The 18,022-nt window shown below is 39.5% G+C and overlaps 1 pseudogene; it reads right to left on the bottom strand.

The window, feature by feature from the left end:
- LOC115007782 (potassium voltage-gated channel subfamily D member 3-like) overlaps nt 1–18,022 on the bottom strand; it is a 67,233-nt pseudogene that overhangs the window by 8,813 nt on the left and 40,398 nt on the right.

Raw genomic sequence — 18,022 nt, forward strand, 5'->3', positions numbered from 1 at the left:
GGATGTGTTGCTTTTTGTTGTCTTATGTTTTATAAATCTGAATATCTTTGGGTTTTGGACTGTGCACAAAACAAGATGTTTTAAGGCGTCACCTTGGGATTTATACAATTATTTTCTGACATTTTATATTTATACATATATATTTGTATTTAGCCTTTATTTAACCAGTGAAGACCAGTATATATACAAAACAACCCATTGATTAATTGTCAAATACAATAAAGATAATTGATCATAAAAGTCGTTAGTTGTAGCCTTAACGAGCAGAGGCTGTCCACATACTTCTGGCCAGACGTAGTATAGACTCACTGAAACAAAAGCAGATGAATCCAACATGATGTCATCTTATAACACCTTTTATTATTGCATGTTCTGATGCTCATATTTGCTTTGTTCCGCTTTTCTCATTACATCGGATAGTGTGCTGTTCTAAATTGCCGTTTTCTTTTTCAATAACATTTTTATGTCGACTTCAGGAAGACCAGGCAACCACTTTGTGCTAATGAGGATCCCAATAAAAACATTTCAGATTGAGCCAAAATAGGATAATGAAGATTCAACCTAAACAATAAACCGTCAGAAAGAAAAGCAATATAAAATTAAGCAAAGCCCACCTGCTGATGTCGTCTGTCAGCAACCGAGACGCATCTTAAAGACGGTTTAGTGCAGATTCTGCTCATAAGAGGCCGAGGAGTTTACACCGATGCACCTGTCTGCTTAATATAAAATTCATTCAATTTCAAATCCCGTTTGCCATCTCCTCTTTGTCTGCACTGAGGTGTAGCAAAAACATAAATCTGATAACTCCTCCAAAAGAGAGACGTGATAACTGAACAGTGCCAGCGAGACGGAGAGAGGCGGACAGGAAATGAGAGAGAAATCATATTGGGAAATTTCTAAAAATGAAGAGGATATTAGGACGACTCTGCCTCAAGTGCTTGTGGACACGTAAAGTGAGAGAGTTCTTTAACCTTGTACTGCTGCTCTGTCTCTCCCCAATAAATGCATTTGAGAAACAGCAGACAGGCAGAGCAATATCTGCTTCCAAGACGCGAATGAAAAGTAATAGAATTAGTTTGGATGTCTCAGAAATTGTCTGTCAGACTGTAGATACACGTGAAGGTGAGAGCAATGCTAGAGACTGAGATGGTATAATAATGATTGTGTATGTACGTGCACAGTATGTGAAATGGAGAGGAAGAAAAAACCGCTGGCTTACAGTATCTTCAGCTAAAGCGTGAATGAATATGAAAGGGAAAAGTGCTTTCGAGTGCTGCCTCCTTTTTTATTGATCAAAAGCTCAACTTGACACAAGGAAAGAAAGAACTATGAAATATTAACTAACTCTGATCCTACTGATGTGGTGATGAGCAAGTAAAGTGTGGTGAAGTCTCGAGACACAAGTTTGAAGTCACAAGTGTAATACCAGGGCCGCGGCCGAATGTTTTACTTTTTGTCGCTTAGGAAGGTTCCTAACTGAATGAAATGACCCGGAAGTATCTAAGTGGCGGCCGCGATCAGAACTGGAGGATCGATGCTTCATTTCTTATCTCCAAGCCCTTTCGTTCCTAAAACACCCAACTCCACCCAACCCTGATGACATCACATCCACCCAGCGCCAAAAGACAAAATGCAACTTTCTTCACTGGTTGAGTAGATGAGTAAACAGAACTTTATGTACAATTAAAACAAGTTATGAAAAAGCTAAATAATTGATTGGAACAGCTGGGCACTGTAGTTTTTAGCAAACGTTTCTCAAGCAGGAGTAAAGTGCATTTGTTGGGGGACTATTTATTACCTGTGGATTAATATAAATTTGGTGCACTAGTGAGTATTAACAGCAGCAGGGTGGCTTCTGGGGGATTGACTAAATTAAACTGCAGTGCCCATGTTCATAGTAATAAAGGAACATGTCCAATTGTAACTGTGTCTCTCTTTAAAAGGATTCTGGGCAACAATTGAGGGCGATGAAGAAGTATTTCATGGCTGGAAACTTTTGGAGGTAAATTACCCTGAAATGACAGGTTTTTCAGAGAGAGGTCTTTTTGTCTTCCTCAACAACCCGCCTTCTCTCAGTGCGGCACCTCTTGACTTTCCTGTCCCATTTGCGATGTGACCTCAGTCCATTTACTGCCCCGACACTCTGATGGCGACTACGTAGTGCAGTAATAAAAAAGAAAAGAAGAAAGCTGTCTCTTTTTTCTTCTGGAGTAGTTTTCTTTTTCGACTCGTCAGGGAATTAGGCACATTAGTACCAGGGGTTGTTTCCGCTGCTAGTTATGCCATCTGTGGACCCACACTGAACATGAAGAGGAGACACTGCACTCTACAGTGAGGCCCACATACACACACACCGAACAGTTAGTGGGGAACGACGATCATTAAATCCAATTTACATTCTCTACTCTCTATTTCCTGACTGTGAAGCTACAACGGGTACATGAGAAGAGCTTTTTGTAAAGTCAAATCCCCAGATGACTGCATAATTGTAATGGGAGCCTGGAGCAGCCTGTTGTTAGAGAACAATGAAGACAAATGAGACCTAGAGAGGAAGGGAAGGCCAGGAGAGATGGATTAATAAGAGGAGAGAGAACGGATGAACAGGGTGAATATAAAACAAATATTTCTTCTACTTTTCTTCCTTCTCTTTCTGTTCTCAAATTCATACTATAGAGAAAGACCACGGGGCACATATGGATGTTTGTTGCCGTCTTTGGTGTTTGTTTTTTTAAATCTATATTTGAATAGTAGAACATCTGTGAGGCTCATCAATCAGCAATTAAATACTATTGTTGGTTTTATGTTCCGTGTGTAGAAGATGAGTCACAAACATCAACAGCTTCCTGATATGGTCTTCAGACAGATTCACAGATGATATCATCCTCCAGCTCTTTAGTTGGCCCCTGCTGTCAGTAGTTGTTGCTATGCAACCGTTCCATTCATGCCCATATACACGTATGGATATCAAAACAATATTTAATAGTCAATGAAGAGGTCACTAAGTAAAAGCTTTAAAAGCGACCTGGAACAATTTTATATAGAAATCTTATTTGCAATGTAAGTCAAACCATTTCAAAACAATTACCATCATTAACATGCTTCTTTGATGGCACCTAAACCTACTTTGATTTATTTCCTCTGAAACATTTCATTGCTTAGCGGTCAAATAAAGCCAAACTGGACCGTATGAAGGTATAGAGTTCACGCCATTGTGTTTGAACAATTCTTCCCATTTTACTCGTGCGGACTCAAAGCTGTGTATTAATGAGAAAACTAGCCACTGAGGATTCTTCTATCACTATGGATTCAAACCAGACTTTTCCCTCCTCAATTAGCGATCAGCAGCTGCTCTCTAACTTAATAACGCTCTTATCTAGCCCTGTAGGAAGGTCAAGTCCACTGGGTGAGTATAGTGAGTGGATAGCTAACATTTAGTACTTGGACTTGGACTTAAAGTGTGTGTGTGTGTGTGTGTGTGTGTGTGTGTGTGTGTGTGTGTGTGTGAGAGAAACATAAGGAGTGTGTTTGTGCGCGCCGTGTGTGTGTTGGAGGTGACTAATGTGGGTCTGAAGGGCAAAAAATGTCCTTTGTGAGAGTGTGAGGGCGTTGAACAGTGTGGGACGATGTAGGTTGATGGACAGCGATTTGAAATGCAGATGTACAATTCATAACTGGGGTCAATCATTTTCAACGTTACCTTTTATTTTATTTTGTAAAATGTGTCATCTGGGCTTTTGATAAAAAAAACTCAGTCATCAAGATCTTTCAGCCCTCTGTCATTATTTTAATGATCTGTATATGTATATATATATAAAGACTAAGAGGTTTTTCAGGCTCAACCATTAGTATCCGCCCGCCCAGCGTTTTAACTCAACACTTCCCATTAATTCTCAATAACATCTTATAATCCTTTGAAAATCAGAAGTGTGTGTGCACTCCTAACAGGTAACACAGTATGCATGTGCACACGCTCCAACACAAACACACTTATTTAAACCACACAGCGAATCTCCCTGTTGGAGCAGACGGGATGAAATAGAGACACAGATTTTGACCTTCTGAGCGCGCCGTTTGTCTGCTCTCTGGTTCTGGTGGTAGATGCGGCTGAAGTTGGAGACGATAACGGGGACGGGCAGAGCGATCACCAGCACGCCGCTCAGGGAGCAGATAGAGCCGAAGATCTTCCCGGCGATCGTCTTTGGTACCATGTCTCCGTACCTAGAAATGAGACAGATGGGGAGGAGGTTAAACAAAGTGCTGAAATGAATATATGTGTCGACTTAGGATACACTAGGTAGGTTTCCATCCACCTCTTTTATGCCCGTTTCCAATTTGTGCATGAAAAAACCTGAGTGGATACGCAAGAATCTTTTTCCAAAAAAGTCTTTGCACTTCGGATAAAGCGGAAAAGGCTGGCATATCTTAAAAGAGAGAATAGAGTTTTTGAATACACCTTGACATTACACAGGCGGGAGAAAAAGCATTCATTTCATGCTGCCTGCTACTCATCAGAAAGGTCCCAAAATAAAGAATTAAAAGAGTGGCGGTAATAGTGGGAGACCAATCCCAGGTCCAGGCTCTTGTTGCATGTGTCTGTCGTGGCTGATAAAAAACACCACAGGGTCCACATGCATCAGAAGAGACAAATTAACTGCCATCATGTATAGAAGCATCAACATGATGACAAATGAGGTTCTTTAAAAAGGTAGTTAAAAGAAAAATGCACAGATTTTATTTTGCCAAAATCATTACACAGCTTTAATGGAAACATACCTACTGGCTGTACATCGGCATACGCAACCAGCAAGTGTGAATGATTCCAGCAGGTCTCAAGAGTATTTCTCTGATCTAACTTTTGGCTGTGTTCGAAAGCGCTCCTATTTCAGAGCACTGCATTTCCTTTTCTTTGTCCCACATGTTTAACTCCTGTTGTTCTCCGCTTCGTTTGGGCTTCAAATAATTTGCATCTCAGACTGGGCTTAATAAAGTCATTGCAGTGGGAACCAGGAAGGAAGCAAGGTTGACTCGCTGGCCAAATTTGTTGCCATGATGGCATGTAGTGGAACAAATTGATTTTAAAATACAGACTTCTGCGACGAGCTTGTGAGCGGGTGGGACGGACACGGAAATCATCTCCCGGAGAGGCTGCTGACACCCAAAGTCTAGAGAGTGTGATGTGAAGCATTGGGAAACGATGTTTGCTGGTGCATGATCGGTACCGTTTTGAGAGAAACACGAAGAAGACAACAAGAAAGATGGAAAGACGAATGCAGATTCTGCGTAAGGAACTGTTCTTGTAGCCAAAATCCTCATCAGACCGATTTCCTTAAGGGGTCGGGCCTGGGGTTTGATTGTGATCCTTAAAGTTTCACTAAAAAACACTTGCACTTGTCACTGGCGCCTTTTTTCTCTGACTCTTCAGGCTCTTCTGAGTTTCTTCTCCAGTGCGTTCTCGACATAACGAGACTCTTGACAGGTAAACCCCATGCACTGTTGACCACTTTGTCTCTGGAGGGCCGCTCTCTACCCAGACGTGGGTGGGTGCTGGCTTTCCACTTTTCAGACTGTTAGACCAAAGCTCCCACTCTCCATGCTCAAAAGCACTATAATCACTCAACTTACCTCCTGCTTACTGCCCACAAACTGAAGAGCTGGGGGATTATCACAAACCCAGCCTCCTGCTCTGCCTAAATAAATATTTGCAAGGGAAGAACGTGATGTTGCTCAAATCCTCTTTTGAAAAATGACTTTCTCTTTCAAAGAAGAGAGGAGCACATATGAGTCGAACGGACTATAAATCGACGCACTGTTGCGACTTATTTTTCCCATCTTTGACAGACAAAAGGATTAACTGATCCCCGTGAAATAATCGTGTCACTGTCCAGCAAGAATTCCCCTTAATACAAGGTGGAAACTTGCCAAGTATGATGGATTTCAGAGTTATTAATCATGTCCGCAGTAATAGAAATGATATTCTTGTTTCTCTCAGACTCCCTGAGTGAAACTTTTTCTCATGATGTTTGAAAACTCATAGCAGGCAGGCTGATGTGAACTGCAAGCACAGAAAGCAGAGAGTCAGATATATGACAGATTATTAACAAGCAATGGAGATTTGACCACAGGGCTTGTTGTTATTGTTGCTGAGTCCTGGTCCTGGCTGCCAGACAATCAGACAAATGATTTCACAGTTTGCTCCACTCACTGTCTGTCAGCCGATGAGAGACGACATTCTCCCGGTTGTGTCTCTGCACGCTTTGTTGTAATAATGTTTGACACTTCGCGCTCACTACGATGTGTCAAACATCATTACAACTGCGATACGGTGGAATATTAAAAACTTTGCAGTGAGTTAGTTCACAACAGGGTGTAGCATTTGGAGGAGATGAACGCTAAAACACAAGTGATGAATAATTAGGTGTGATTGCTTTTATGGAGGCAGAACTGAAGGTCATCCCGGAGCTGTCTCTTTCACAGTGGTGATCACCTGCTGTGACTAATCCCTTCTCTCGTTAAAACATTTAAATGCACCTTGTAATCAAAAGGCAAAAGGTCCATTTTTACAGCTCTTTAAAAGCATTTTAAATGTTACCATCCCTTAACTTGTTTCCACTTAATTGCTGATGATTTGATCATTCGTGTGGGGGTAAAATAATGCGCCGCTGCCTGAACCTTTGTAGCATGCCACACGGATGCAACGCCTGCCGATCAAGTACGTGCAAGCACACATTCCTCATGGATTACATGAACGCAGTATTTCTGCTGTTTACCTGTAGATCGTTGGGAACAAAGATTTAAAACCATGATACCTGTCTAGAGGAAACTCTTGGTATTATAAACATTGTACTTCTGTCAATACGTGTACAGTACAAACTGCTTCATACTCAGTCAACCAGTAAATAGTGTTAAACTAAATTATTATAAATAAAGTACTGTGTATATACACATTAAAAGCCACATCATATACATGCAAGTGATAATAAGAGGCGGAACAAAGTAGTTTGCAAAGAACATAGAAATTAAATTAAGAATTTATGAAACAAAAACAGGTAAGTTGCATGTATTTACACAGCTGTAGGAGTTTCACAGACTGCTGGTACTAAGAAAAGTTACATGAATATAAACATGTAATATTGAATAATTGGATTCTCACTGCGGCGATTTAAAAAAAAAAAAGAACGGCCTTGCGGAAAAATAATCCAAGTGCCATTAACAGCAGCTGCTTTCAAAGCAGTGGGACAGTTCAACAATGTAATGAATCCTTGAAAATCTCAAAATGTGTTGCAAAAAAAGTCCATGTGTTCTGTACATTAATCATCCCTAAAATGAGCTGGGTGATAAATGGTTTATTAAACAAAAACTAATGACCGACAGGCTCCATATGGACTCTCCGGTCGGTGCCAACAAAACACACATGACTCATCTGTTTACATCACCCCCTTTTTATTTATTTTTTTGGATGTGTGTATCATGTCCTTTATGGCTGTTCTGTATGTGTTGCATATGTTGTTTCCAAGTTGTTGCCAAACCTGGACACTTACAACACCAGGATGTCATTTATTTATTTGCATAGCATTCTATACTGTTTTGTGAGGATGTAATCCCATGGCTGCATTTTGCATAAAGAGATAATACTACATTTGAATGAGTTTCACACAGTACTGGGCAGCTGCAGTATGAAATGTCAAGAGTAAGAAACGTCCGCTCATTAAAATATTTAGGATTAATTAGGGAGTCAATAAGTCACCGACAGTTGGAGAAATATAAATAGCCTATTTGTGTATGAATTATGCAAAACACTGCAGGTCAAGAGGGTGCTCGTCTCCCAGATAAACAAATATGGTGAATATATGATTTGCCTTGATGAAAGGAGAACAGCTGTTAACCTGTCAAACAATGCACTGATATGTGCTACCATGAGAAACATGCCAGTATAAAGTAAATTAAGTAAACAATGAATTATTCAGGAAAAAGTAGTTAAATGATGCAACAAGGCACGAAACACAGCAGTAGTTCTATCTTCCCATAAATGGTCTTCTACAGGGATTCATTACTTAATAATAATTTTTTTCCATCTGCCACAGAACAAGAAGCCCAAGCGGGTGGACAAATCTATTGTGAGGGAATTTATTCAGTCGTGTGTTTTATCATTTCCCTATCTCTTTCTTGTTTTGCTCTTCATTAAAAGAAACTCCGCTATAGCTTCCACAACATGTGGAAGGAGCAGCATGCTCCTGATAGATCTGTGATGGGCATCAAATAAAACAGAATTGGACTGGACGTGCTGCATCAAAAAGGCACTATGAAACCAAAGCAATCAACTGGCTGAATAATTTCTGCTTAGGGGAGGTAGAATTGAAAGCGGCAGAGTCAAACCAAGTCAAATGTTGTTATTGCTGTGATGAAGAACATTAAAACTGTTATCACAGGAACAGATAAAGCTTTTAATCCTGGGGGTGGGGGCTGTGCTATTCTTGCTCCGACAAGGTGATAAGAGCTTACACTGTAACTTGTCATTTTTAATTATTTCTTTGAAGATTGATCACCTGTATGACCTGAAAATGCTCAGAAAACCCTCAATTGACCAGAGTTACTGGACATGCAAGTCATCAATCCACATGCACGCACGCACGTTGTGCCAGACAGCCGGGATAAGTGGGGTCAACTAATAGCTCTAAAGTATTCATTATGGATGCATTCAGAAATATATATATTTTATAAAAACACAGCTGGATAAGATCAGCTGATAACACATGAGGCAGTGGAGAAAGCAGCAGTGCACTGCTGTGCTGTGATTGAAGTTGGAGGGTCACTGCTGTCGGCTAATGCTACAGCTGAAGTCGGTCCCAAAGCTGATTTAATAGACTGTCGGAACAATTCTCTAAATCGTTTAGACATCATAACAAATGTAGAAATGACATACATATTGACGCTGGCGTCTAAGCTGAGTGTTTGGAAAAGACGTGTGCAAAAAGAAGTTAGAGAGTTTAAGTTTAAACACTAGATTTTAACACTAGGTTTTATGCCTCAGCTAACTAGTAGAGTTTCAGTTTACATCCATGTCTTTCCAAATGTCATCATTTTATCCTATGACACATTTGGGGGAAATTCTACAAGTAAAAAAAGCATATGAATTCTCTACTGATGGGCAAATATGTGACCTTCGAACGCCAAATTATAATCAGTTAATCCTTGAGTCCAAGTGGACCTTTCTGCCAAATATAAAGCTGTGGTCTCGTATCAAATGTTGAAGGACATCATTTATCTCCTTTTATAAATCCCTGTAAAGGAAGCAGTCAAGTATTTGGAACAACAAATGTATTATAATGAAACAAAACACTTAGATATACAATTAATTCAAGTGACTTGCTTTTATCAGTATTTGCATCTGAAAGAAATACTTCCAAGAATTTGTGAACTTGAGGAGCCTTCTCGCTTTGCATAACAACACGTGATGATGTCATTTTTTGGCTCGCGCAACCTCGCACTGGGGACACGAGGGGACACGAGGACACACACGGAGACACGGAGACACACACACACACACACACACAAACAAACACACACACACACACACACACACACACACACACACACACACACACACACACACACACACACACACACACACACACACACACACACACACACACACACACACACACACACACACACACACACACGGTGTTGTCGGCTGGGTCTGTGAGAGTGTTTGATAAATCCTCTGTCCCTTAATATAGTGGAAGAGTAACTGTACATTTATGTGTCAAGATGTAAAAAAGTCCTTTTGACAAGGTTGTTCGGACACGTCTGCTGTTCATGGATGTATTTATGCCGCCCTTTCTCTTTTTACACGTCAACACGGAAAAACAGTCTCGGGAAAAATCTTTTTCAGTAACCGAAAATGCCTTTTGGATGTGAAGGAAAGGCCGAAACACATAGACAAAGCTACGTTTACAAAAATACCCGTGCCTAAACTTCTAATGTTTTAAATCCAATTATAACTCATGTTGGACATCCCTGCGTACGCCACTGGCTTTAGTACTTTTAGACTTTAAAGGAAGAATGTGAAGCTCATCTTCACTTTCTACCAACTTTGAGCTGACAAACTAAATGATGGATTTAGCGCTATAGGTCATTATGGATTCTACCAACTCATGGATCGTTTCTTTTTTAGCTGGATTTTACTGAATGAAGAGAGAGAGAGGCAGTTTAGTCCTTTGTTGTCATGGTGTTGTGATGCCTAAAACATATTTGCTATAAAAAGGTTAAATTGATCTGAAAAAGCTCATTTAATTGTTTATTTATTCTTTTTGTCACTAAAGTAACACTCATCAAAGACATAGGAAACTGATGGACTTAAGTGAATGATTGGAACAGTTTAAGTATTGAAAATAGCCATTTGTTAAACATCGGATGATCCTTTCTTATCTTTAAAGGATTAACTAAAACACATTCAAATAAATCTCCCGAACATGTGGTAAGCAGCCTAATCCAGATTTATTTTTTTGTCACAGACACACATTTTACGTGTGACACTGCAGGTGAAATAAGAGATCTCTTTGCATGATGTTTACATAATAGGCCTTGAATCTGAATGCTACTAGAATCAGGATTGGATGATCCCTGTTATAAGTACAGTTTGGAGAATGTCAATCTACTTTGCCGGGCTCTCAAACAATCACCCAACAAAAAGGCAACGAGTGGACATTTGTGACCGTTTTTAATACACTGATAAAGAATCATGTTAAATTAACTACTAAGTTATAACAATTATTACTATTGATTGTGTCTCATTTAGTTGATATTTTACTTTACTCTATTCTTTCCCCTCAAAAGACAGTTGAGTTGTGATCATGTGTTGAGTTTATGACAATATAAATCTTATTTTTTGTAGTTTTTGCAATCATTTCTACGTATTACGATAACAAGGTACTTGGAAGATTGCAACATTGCTACAATGAAGTTCGACAGGGCAAGAAACACATGCAGAGTCTATATCTAAACAACTAAACTGTAAAGACATGAGACATAATGTTAGTAATAATCCATTACTGCCCACCAGAGCTGTGCATCCACAGAACTTGGATTACAGTCGAGTCTGTCCGTAAATCTGTCCGTACACACTGTGATGGATGTTTTTACAACGTTGTAATTTTACAGTTGACTTTCATTCTTTCTTTAAGCAATGAATAAATCAGAGTACAAAGTCACTTGTTGAATTATATATTATCTGTTGCCAAGCTGCTGTCCAATTTTGAATTTGAGTAAGACATACCATCACACTTCCCTTTCCCCGAAGGTAAAGCAGCGTTCACAGGTCAAACAACAACAGAACCCTGTTTGTTGCTCTCTTTCACACTTCACAACACATGTATGGCCTTATCTTTTCCTCTCTTCAACACAGAAACCAATCTGCTCTACTAAACCTCAAGAAAGGGAACATGAGCAATGGCTGACCTGACCATCTTTCCAGAGGGGGGGGGACCGCAAGGGTACACAACCTGCCGTATTAATATTTACAGACAATCTCACCTTCATGTTTTCTACTGAAAGGAAGCAGGACAAGGGGTAATAACAACACAATCAAGAGGGGAGAAAAGAACGAAAGAGGGTGTGGATTAAACAGAAGGAAAATAAATAACCTGATGTTTGTTATTTCACACAAAGGCTCGCAAGGGGTGTGAGATTTTAGTTTGTGTGACCTGCTGCCACTGGAAAGAAAGCACCATCCATCATGACCTATATGCGTTCCCGTTTAAATTAGAGGCTGCTCTTTCTCAACGGGGGGGGGGTTAACATCAAGGGCAAACCAACCCGCCACAGAGGGCAGGTTAGAACATGACCTTAACGGGGATTTTATACAAAAGCATGAAAGAAACGGGTTTAACTGAGGTTAATTATTGGTGAACGCATGATGTAAGACAGCCCAAGAGCAGAAGATGAAAACACAGTGAATGAAGGCTCATTTTCTTAACCTTAATTTACCCAGGGAAGGTTTCCGCAAGCATGCATTGTCCTGTTCAACTCCCTGCTTAATATTCACACAGTGTACCTATGCTGTCCAGTACAGCCACTGTCCACTTCTGGGTGATTAATTTTTTCTCTGCTTGTCTGAAGATTTCAAACAAATTGTTCTTCTTTAACATAACCTGATTTGCGGTTACAGGTATGTGAGCACAACATTTATCATTGCTTATGTTAATGTGCCAACTAATTGTCTTTGATACGGAGATGTCTATCTCAGCAAACTAGTTTGACAAAGTCTTTCAAATAAGAAATACTCCAAGGCACTTTTAAAGGAACCCAATGTGTAATGTAAAGAAATACAACCAATGACTTATCACTTATTAAAAAAGCCAACTATAACATATTAACCTGTTTATATTTTATTTATAGTAGCTTGACATATTTATTGTATTCTAAGTTTTAGAGTATTGTAATTTATTATTTATATTGTGTATTGTATTCTACAGCTTTATCTCTCTCTCTTCTAGTGTTGATATATTTACAGCATTAGTTTTACTCCCGTCAGTCTGTCAGTTCATTAGACCAGACTGCTGAAACTCTGACAGCCGGTCGAAAATATCTCTGCTATCTTATAATCTTCACGTGGGGCTTAGATATGTGTGTGTTTACTGTGGCACGGGGGACTGGACGGTCCGTGGATCGTTATGTTTTGATGAGTTTGTGTGTTGGCTTGTGTCCTGGCGGCAGAAACGAGCAAACGAGAGTTTTTGTATCGTCCTCCGCGCCGATATAGTTCTGCCATCCCGGAGGGGAACGTGCAGCCGCTCCGGATGCTTGAATTCAGCCGGCGTGTATCCCAGCACCGGGAGTCTTAGCGGGCTGATGGAGCGCTGGGTCTAACCGGTGTAACGGCGGCAACAAGAAGTTTGACGGTCAGGCGGGGAGTCGGCTGAATCACTGCTAACTGCTGACTGCTAACGGAAGATCCGTCCGCCTCCCAGCCGCTGCACACCCTACTCCCAACACATAGACGTATTTGACAGAACGTCAACACTGCTACCTCGATAATGTTAGTTCATTGTTTTAAAGTTTTAAGTATACATTCTGGCACATCGTACACATTTAAACCTTTTAACAATTAAATGCATTGTAATGGCATAGTCATGTTAGACCTAAAAACAAACGTTTCAGCATGAAGCTGGGGATCAGGGTCTCGTGCCAGAACCACTCATACAGGAATAGGAACTCCTATGTTGTATATATTTAGTTCTGTCTTGTCATGTCCTGTTAAGTCATGTCTGTCATGGTTTAATTTTGTTATATGATGAAAATATATAACCATTTGTCTGAACAGATTTGTTCTTAAGTGACACATAGGGAATATTTTAAAGTACACATACACCAGGTATCTTAGGTACGAAAACATAGTATCTCAGGTGATCAGGTCTGTACTGTATGAGGCATGTAAAAATAAGTCTGCCAGGGGGAAAACACTTGTTTGGCTTGAGAATCATATTGCCATCATTTGAATATATTTGGAGTTTACATTTTTTCTGAAAACTCATTCAATGAGAGATTCAACAATGTTTTATTTATTTAGAAGTTGTTATACTGCAACACCTGCCTTGGGGTCTTCATTGCACCAACAGCGTAACATCATGGAACATACTGTATTCTTTGACAGCTATGGTAATATTTTCCATATGCTGATTAAAGCAACATGACTTTTAGCTCTGCAGTATAACATTTTTGTTTCTGTATTTTTTGTTAATGAAAGTTTTCCACAAATGGATAAGAACAGCAACCGTCACATAGGAATTTTAGTCATGTTGATTATGCTAATGATCAAATGTCACATATCTAGATGCTCACAAACAGGTGGTATTACCATGGATAGAAGTACTTAGATCATTTATTTAAGTAAAAGCTCAAGCCCTGCATTCAAAATCTCGCATGAGGAAAATGTAGTTATAAGTTAGTATTATCAGCTAAATATACTTCAACAGTAAAAGTAGGCCTACAGTACTAATTTCACAGAAGAAATGCTTGTCATTAATCTAATAATACCCAACAAACAGGTTGGGCCTCTCCAGAGGCTCATAAAATTCAAGAGAGTCAAGAGATGATTAATGGTAAGACTTAAAGAAAAAACAATGTTCTGCTGCACATTTCTTTATTCATCTAAGGACCTAAGTTTGAGGCCCAAAGGGGTCAAATTATCCAAAATTCCACCCAAAAAAAACCAGTTATTTAAACAAATTGAGAAGCCTGAGAAGTTTAGAGAGGAAATGTGTCTTTGGTGAACCTGCTAACAACTCATAGATGTCTGAAACAGGACAAAGGACCCCGACTATAAGCTGCGTTTTTTGTAAGGGTTCACAAGCTGAAAAGGTTTGAAACTACGGGTTTAATCTTTGACAATATGTTTTATATTTTCATGTAAACTCTCCATCTGCAAAGTAACTAGTAACTATATCTGTCAAATGAATATAGTGGAGCAAAAAGCTAATGTGTCCGGTTATTGTCAGGGTTTGCTGAATCAGACTCGTACCTTAAAACTTCATTGAAAAAGAGATTTTGGATAAGAATTCAAAACTGTTCCTGCGTGACTGTTAATAAAAATTATTGCAAAGTTAGTTTGACAACTTTAACTTTGTATAATGCTGAATGTATTTCCATTCCTTCACCCTAATGGACTGAATCATTGCTATATTCTTTGCTGTTTGTAAAGGGAGCCCAGGCTTCTTCACAGTTTCTCTCTATGCTGTCAGACAGGTTTCATTGACAATTTCAGCGTCACAATCATCAGAAGTAATGAAGCATAGTGTCCTGAGGATGTGACAGGAAATTCATATTTGTCTTTTGTGTTTCATTCGTCTGCAGAGATGTAAAAGCGTTTGCAGCTCAGAGAAGTGCTGGGGCAGCAGAGCATTCAGGAACAAATGTGTATCAGTGCTGAGCCAGGCAACAGAATTGGTATCTACTTTTTTTTGTTGGTAAAAAGACTACAATGAAAAATTAAGCTGGCTAAATCTTGCATTTCAAATGGATTATTACCAAAGCCAATAACAAACATAGCTTTAAAACATAGCATCGTTCAATAGGCTTTGTTCTAAACCACATTCTTCCGCCTGGTGAATAGAGGATTTACTGTGTTGTACTCATATGACTGCAGTGAATGGCAAACAGGCTTATACGGGCTGAATAATTAACATTCTGCGTGTTTCGAATGTTTAAAAAAATGATGAAATACTGAGTAAAACTGACCAAATGTTTGTAAAGACTCAGTAAGTGTTTTAATCAGAACTGATGTATTTGAGAGGAAATCCTTTTCGTACAAAACTTCCTCACCTCGTTGATGAATAGGACTCATTGTTAGTCGTCTTCCTTTGTACGATCTCATTCAATTCAAATACACACTGATCACACCTCATCAGAATTACCCATCTTATTTAGCTCAATAGCTGGGGACTTGACATTCTATATTAGGCATGTATATCTATGAAACCATTTTAGTGTAAAGGTTATAATTTGGCTTTAGTGTCAATATCTTTGTGTCACTGAAACAACTGTGCTTTTGGACAGTCTAACACAATACGGTCTTCAATAAATACATCATAAAACAAAACCAGAATTACTGCCTTAACGTCGTATGCCTCCGCCAACCTGTCTAGTTGCAGTTTACATCCATGTCTGTTCAAAAATCACTCCGTCACAGTTGTAGACTGTGGAAGGAGCTGTAGCTCTTGATCAATGGCTCTCGAATTTCTCCAAACATGATGTGATAGAATGCAACACAATTAGTGGTGGGACTGGGAAACTTGCCTCCTGTGTCGTACTGGGGGCACGGAAATGAAAATGTGGCTATTAAGAAGCAGGAAGTGCTATCCTGTCATTCCCTCCGTAATGAGCCAATCTGGTAATTCTGTGATTGAACTCTATCACCGGAGCAATAACAAACTCTGCAGGAACCAGATTAAATTGACATAATATCAGAAGGACAGCTGGATATGACATGCCGACCCACCGTCCTACAAGTTGCATCCATATGCAAGTATTTTGCATTAGCAATTGCGTTTTGAGGGGAAACCCTAATGCCAGCCAGAATGCCTGTAAGTGTGACATAGCTCAATCAGCCCTGTCTCTGTTTATGTGTTTGCGTGGAGCTTTGTCATATTAAGGGTCATCCCAAACCAGCTGTGTGGAGAAGAAATGGACAATAAAAAAAAATACCAACAGCGTGGCTCCAGCGATGCTGACTTGTTATCCTCTACTGCCCCTAATCAGAAGCACATGGACTCGATAATTGAGAAAACGTTATATAAATTTATATATTAAAGTTCAGCCTCACAAATAATATTTGGGTCATGCGGAAAAGCCAAAACATTTTCTACACTTTTCTTACATTGCCTTTTCATGGTGGTTTTACGATCACAGTGAACACATAGTTTATGTGAACATCAGTCAATTAAAATAGGATAGGAGGAACTTCAATGATCCCCAAAGGGGAAACTGGTTTTGCCACCGTAAACAAAGATATACACAAAACATCAACACGGCATAGACACAATGTACACGATATGTCGTTCACAGAATAGATAGACCAACGCCATTGCAACATCTAGCGGCCCTGTAAGGCTGCAGATAGTTAAAGTTGCACTTTACGTTTAATACCAATAATAACATGCTCAGAATGATAACGCTAACATGCTAACAGGTTTAATGTTAACATTCTTAGTTTAGCGTATAGCATGATAACATTTGCTAATTAGCATTAAACACAAACTACATGTACAGCTGAGGCTGACCCTAAACGAACTAAACATATTGGACAAATGAAAAGGTGCATCTTTCACTAAAGTTATTACTATTCATCCTGAGGTGGACATTAATCTCTCTACAAAATGTCAGGGCAATCCATCAAATAGTTGCAGGAAAATTTTCACTAAAAACAAAAAATGTCAACCAATGTGGTGACGGTAGAGGACAAACCAGGGGTTCACCAAAGTCATTATAATTCATCCTGTGGTAGTCCTTCCGTCCTTCGTTGAGAGGAATCAGTCTGGACCAAAGTGGTGGAGTAATAGGTATGTTTTAGCCACACTAGGTCAGCCTAAGTCTTTCCACACGTTGATTGTTTTGGGGACAGTATGCGTTTACAAAAAATAGACAAAGTAAACAACTGAATCGTCTATTAGTATCCATAGTAAAGGATGTTTCCTTGTTATGGCGGAGAGTAGCGAGTGCATCCCACTACATCTGATATATTTGTTTTTGTTGTGCTCCATCTCTTTACTAACTGTCCCTACGGATTGGCTATTCATTCACTTCCCCCTTTTCTGAGCCAATTTAAAGACTTAAACCAACAACCTTCCACTTCTCAGACAGGCTGCAATGATGAGAAAGAACATCCTATTATCTACTTTCCTTAGGTCTCAAGGTAAAACTTTGTTAAAGCGTTTCTACAGTTTTGATCTTCAATTATCAAGGTTCTCTTTGAAAATACTATTCTTGTGCCAATAACTGAGTACTGACAGAAAGCCACTGTAGCTGCATTATACAAAATAGACACAACACAGGCGACTCATAGGGTAGAGCAGGGTTGGCAGGAAAAACTAAAGAAAGTTAGATGATGAGAGTCAGAGAGTAGGGATCTGTCAACCAGACGCAACTGATCACAAGCGAGTAAAACATGGTGTACTGGATGATAGCCAACCTTCTGGACAAGACTCTGCAAACAGCTGCTCAAGTACATTTCATCCTCAAAATACAGGATTCAGAACACAACCAAGGACCTTAAGAGGATCCAACAAACCTAAACAGAGGAATACAAAATGAGATTGTCTGAACTATTTGTCTATAGTGATAGTATACAGTTGTAAGGTGGTGGGCGATAAAGGAGCAACATAATCACTGAACAAGACTGTTGGCTGATTAAAACCCCACAATGCTGCAAAAGCAAATTGTGTTCAACTGCCAAGATTAAAGGAGCTTTACAGAAGATGATTCACATCTGGTTGAGTGAGAAAGAGGAGTTTGTTGAATGCTTGTTGCA

The sequence above is a fragment of the Cottoperca gobio genome, chromosome 5 (assembly GCF_900634415.1).
Source record: "Cottoperca gobio chromosome 5, fCotGob3.1, whole genome shotgun sequence".
NCBI classification, from domain to species: Eukaryota; Metazoa; Chordata; class Actinopteri; order Perciformes; family Bovichtidae; genus Cottoperca; species Cottoperca gobio.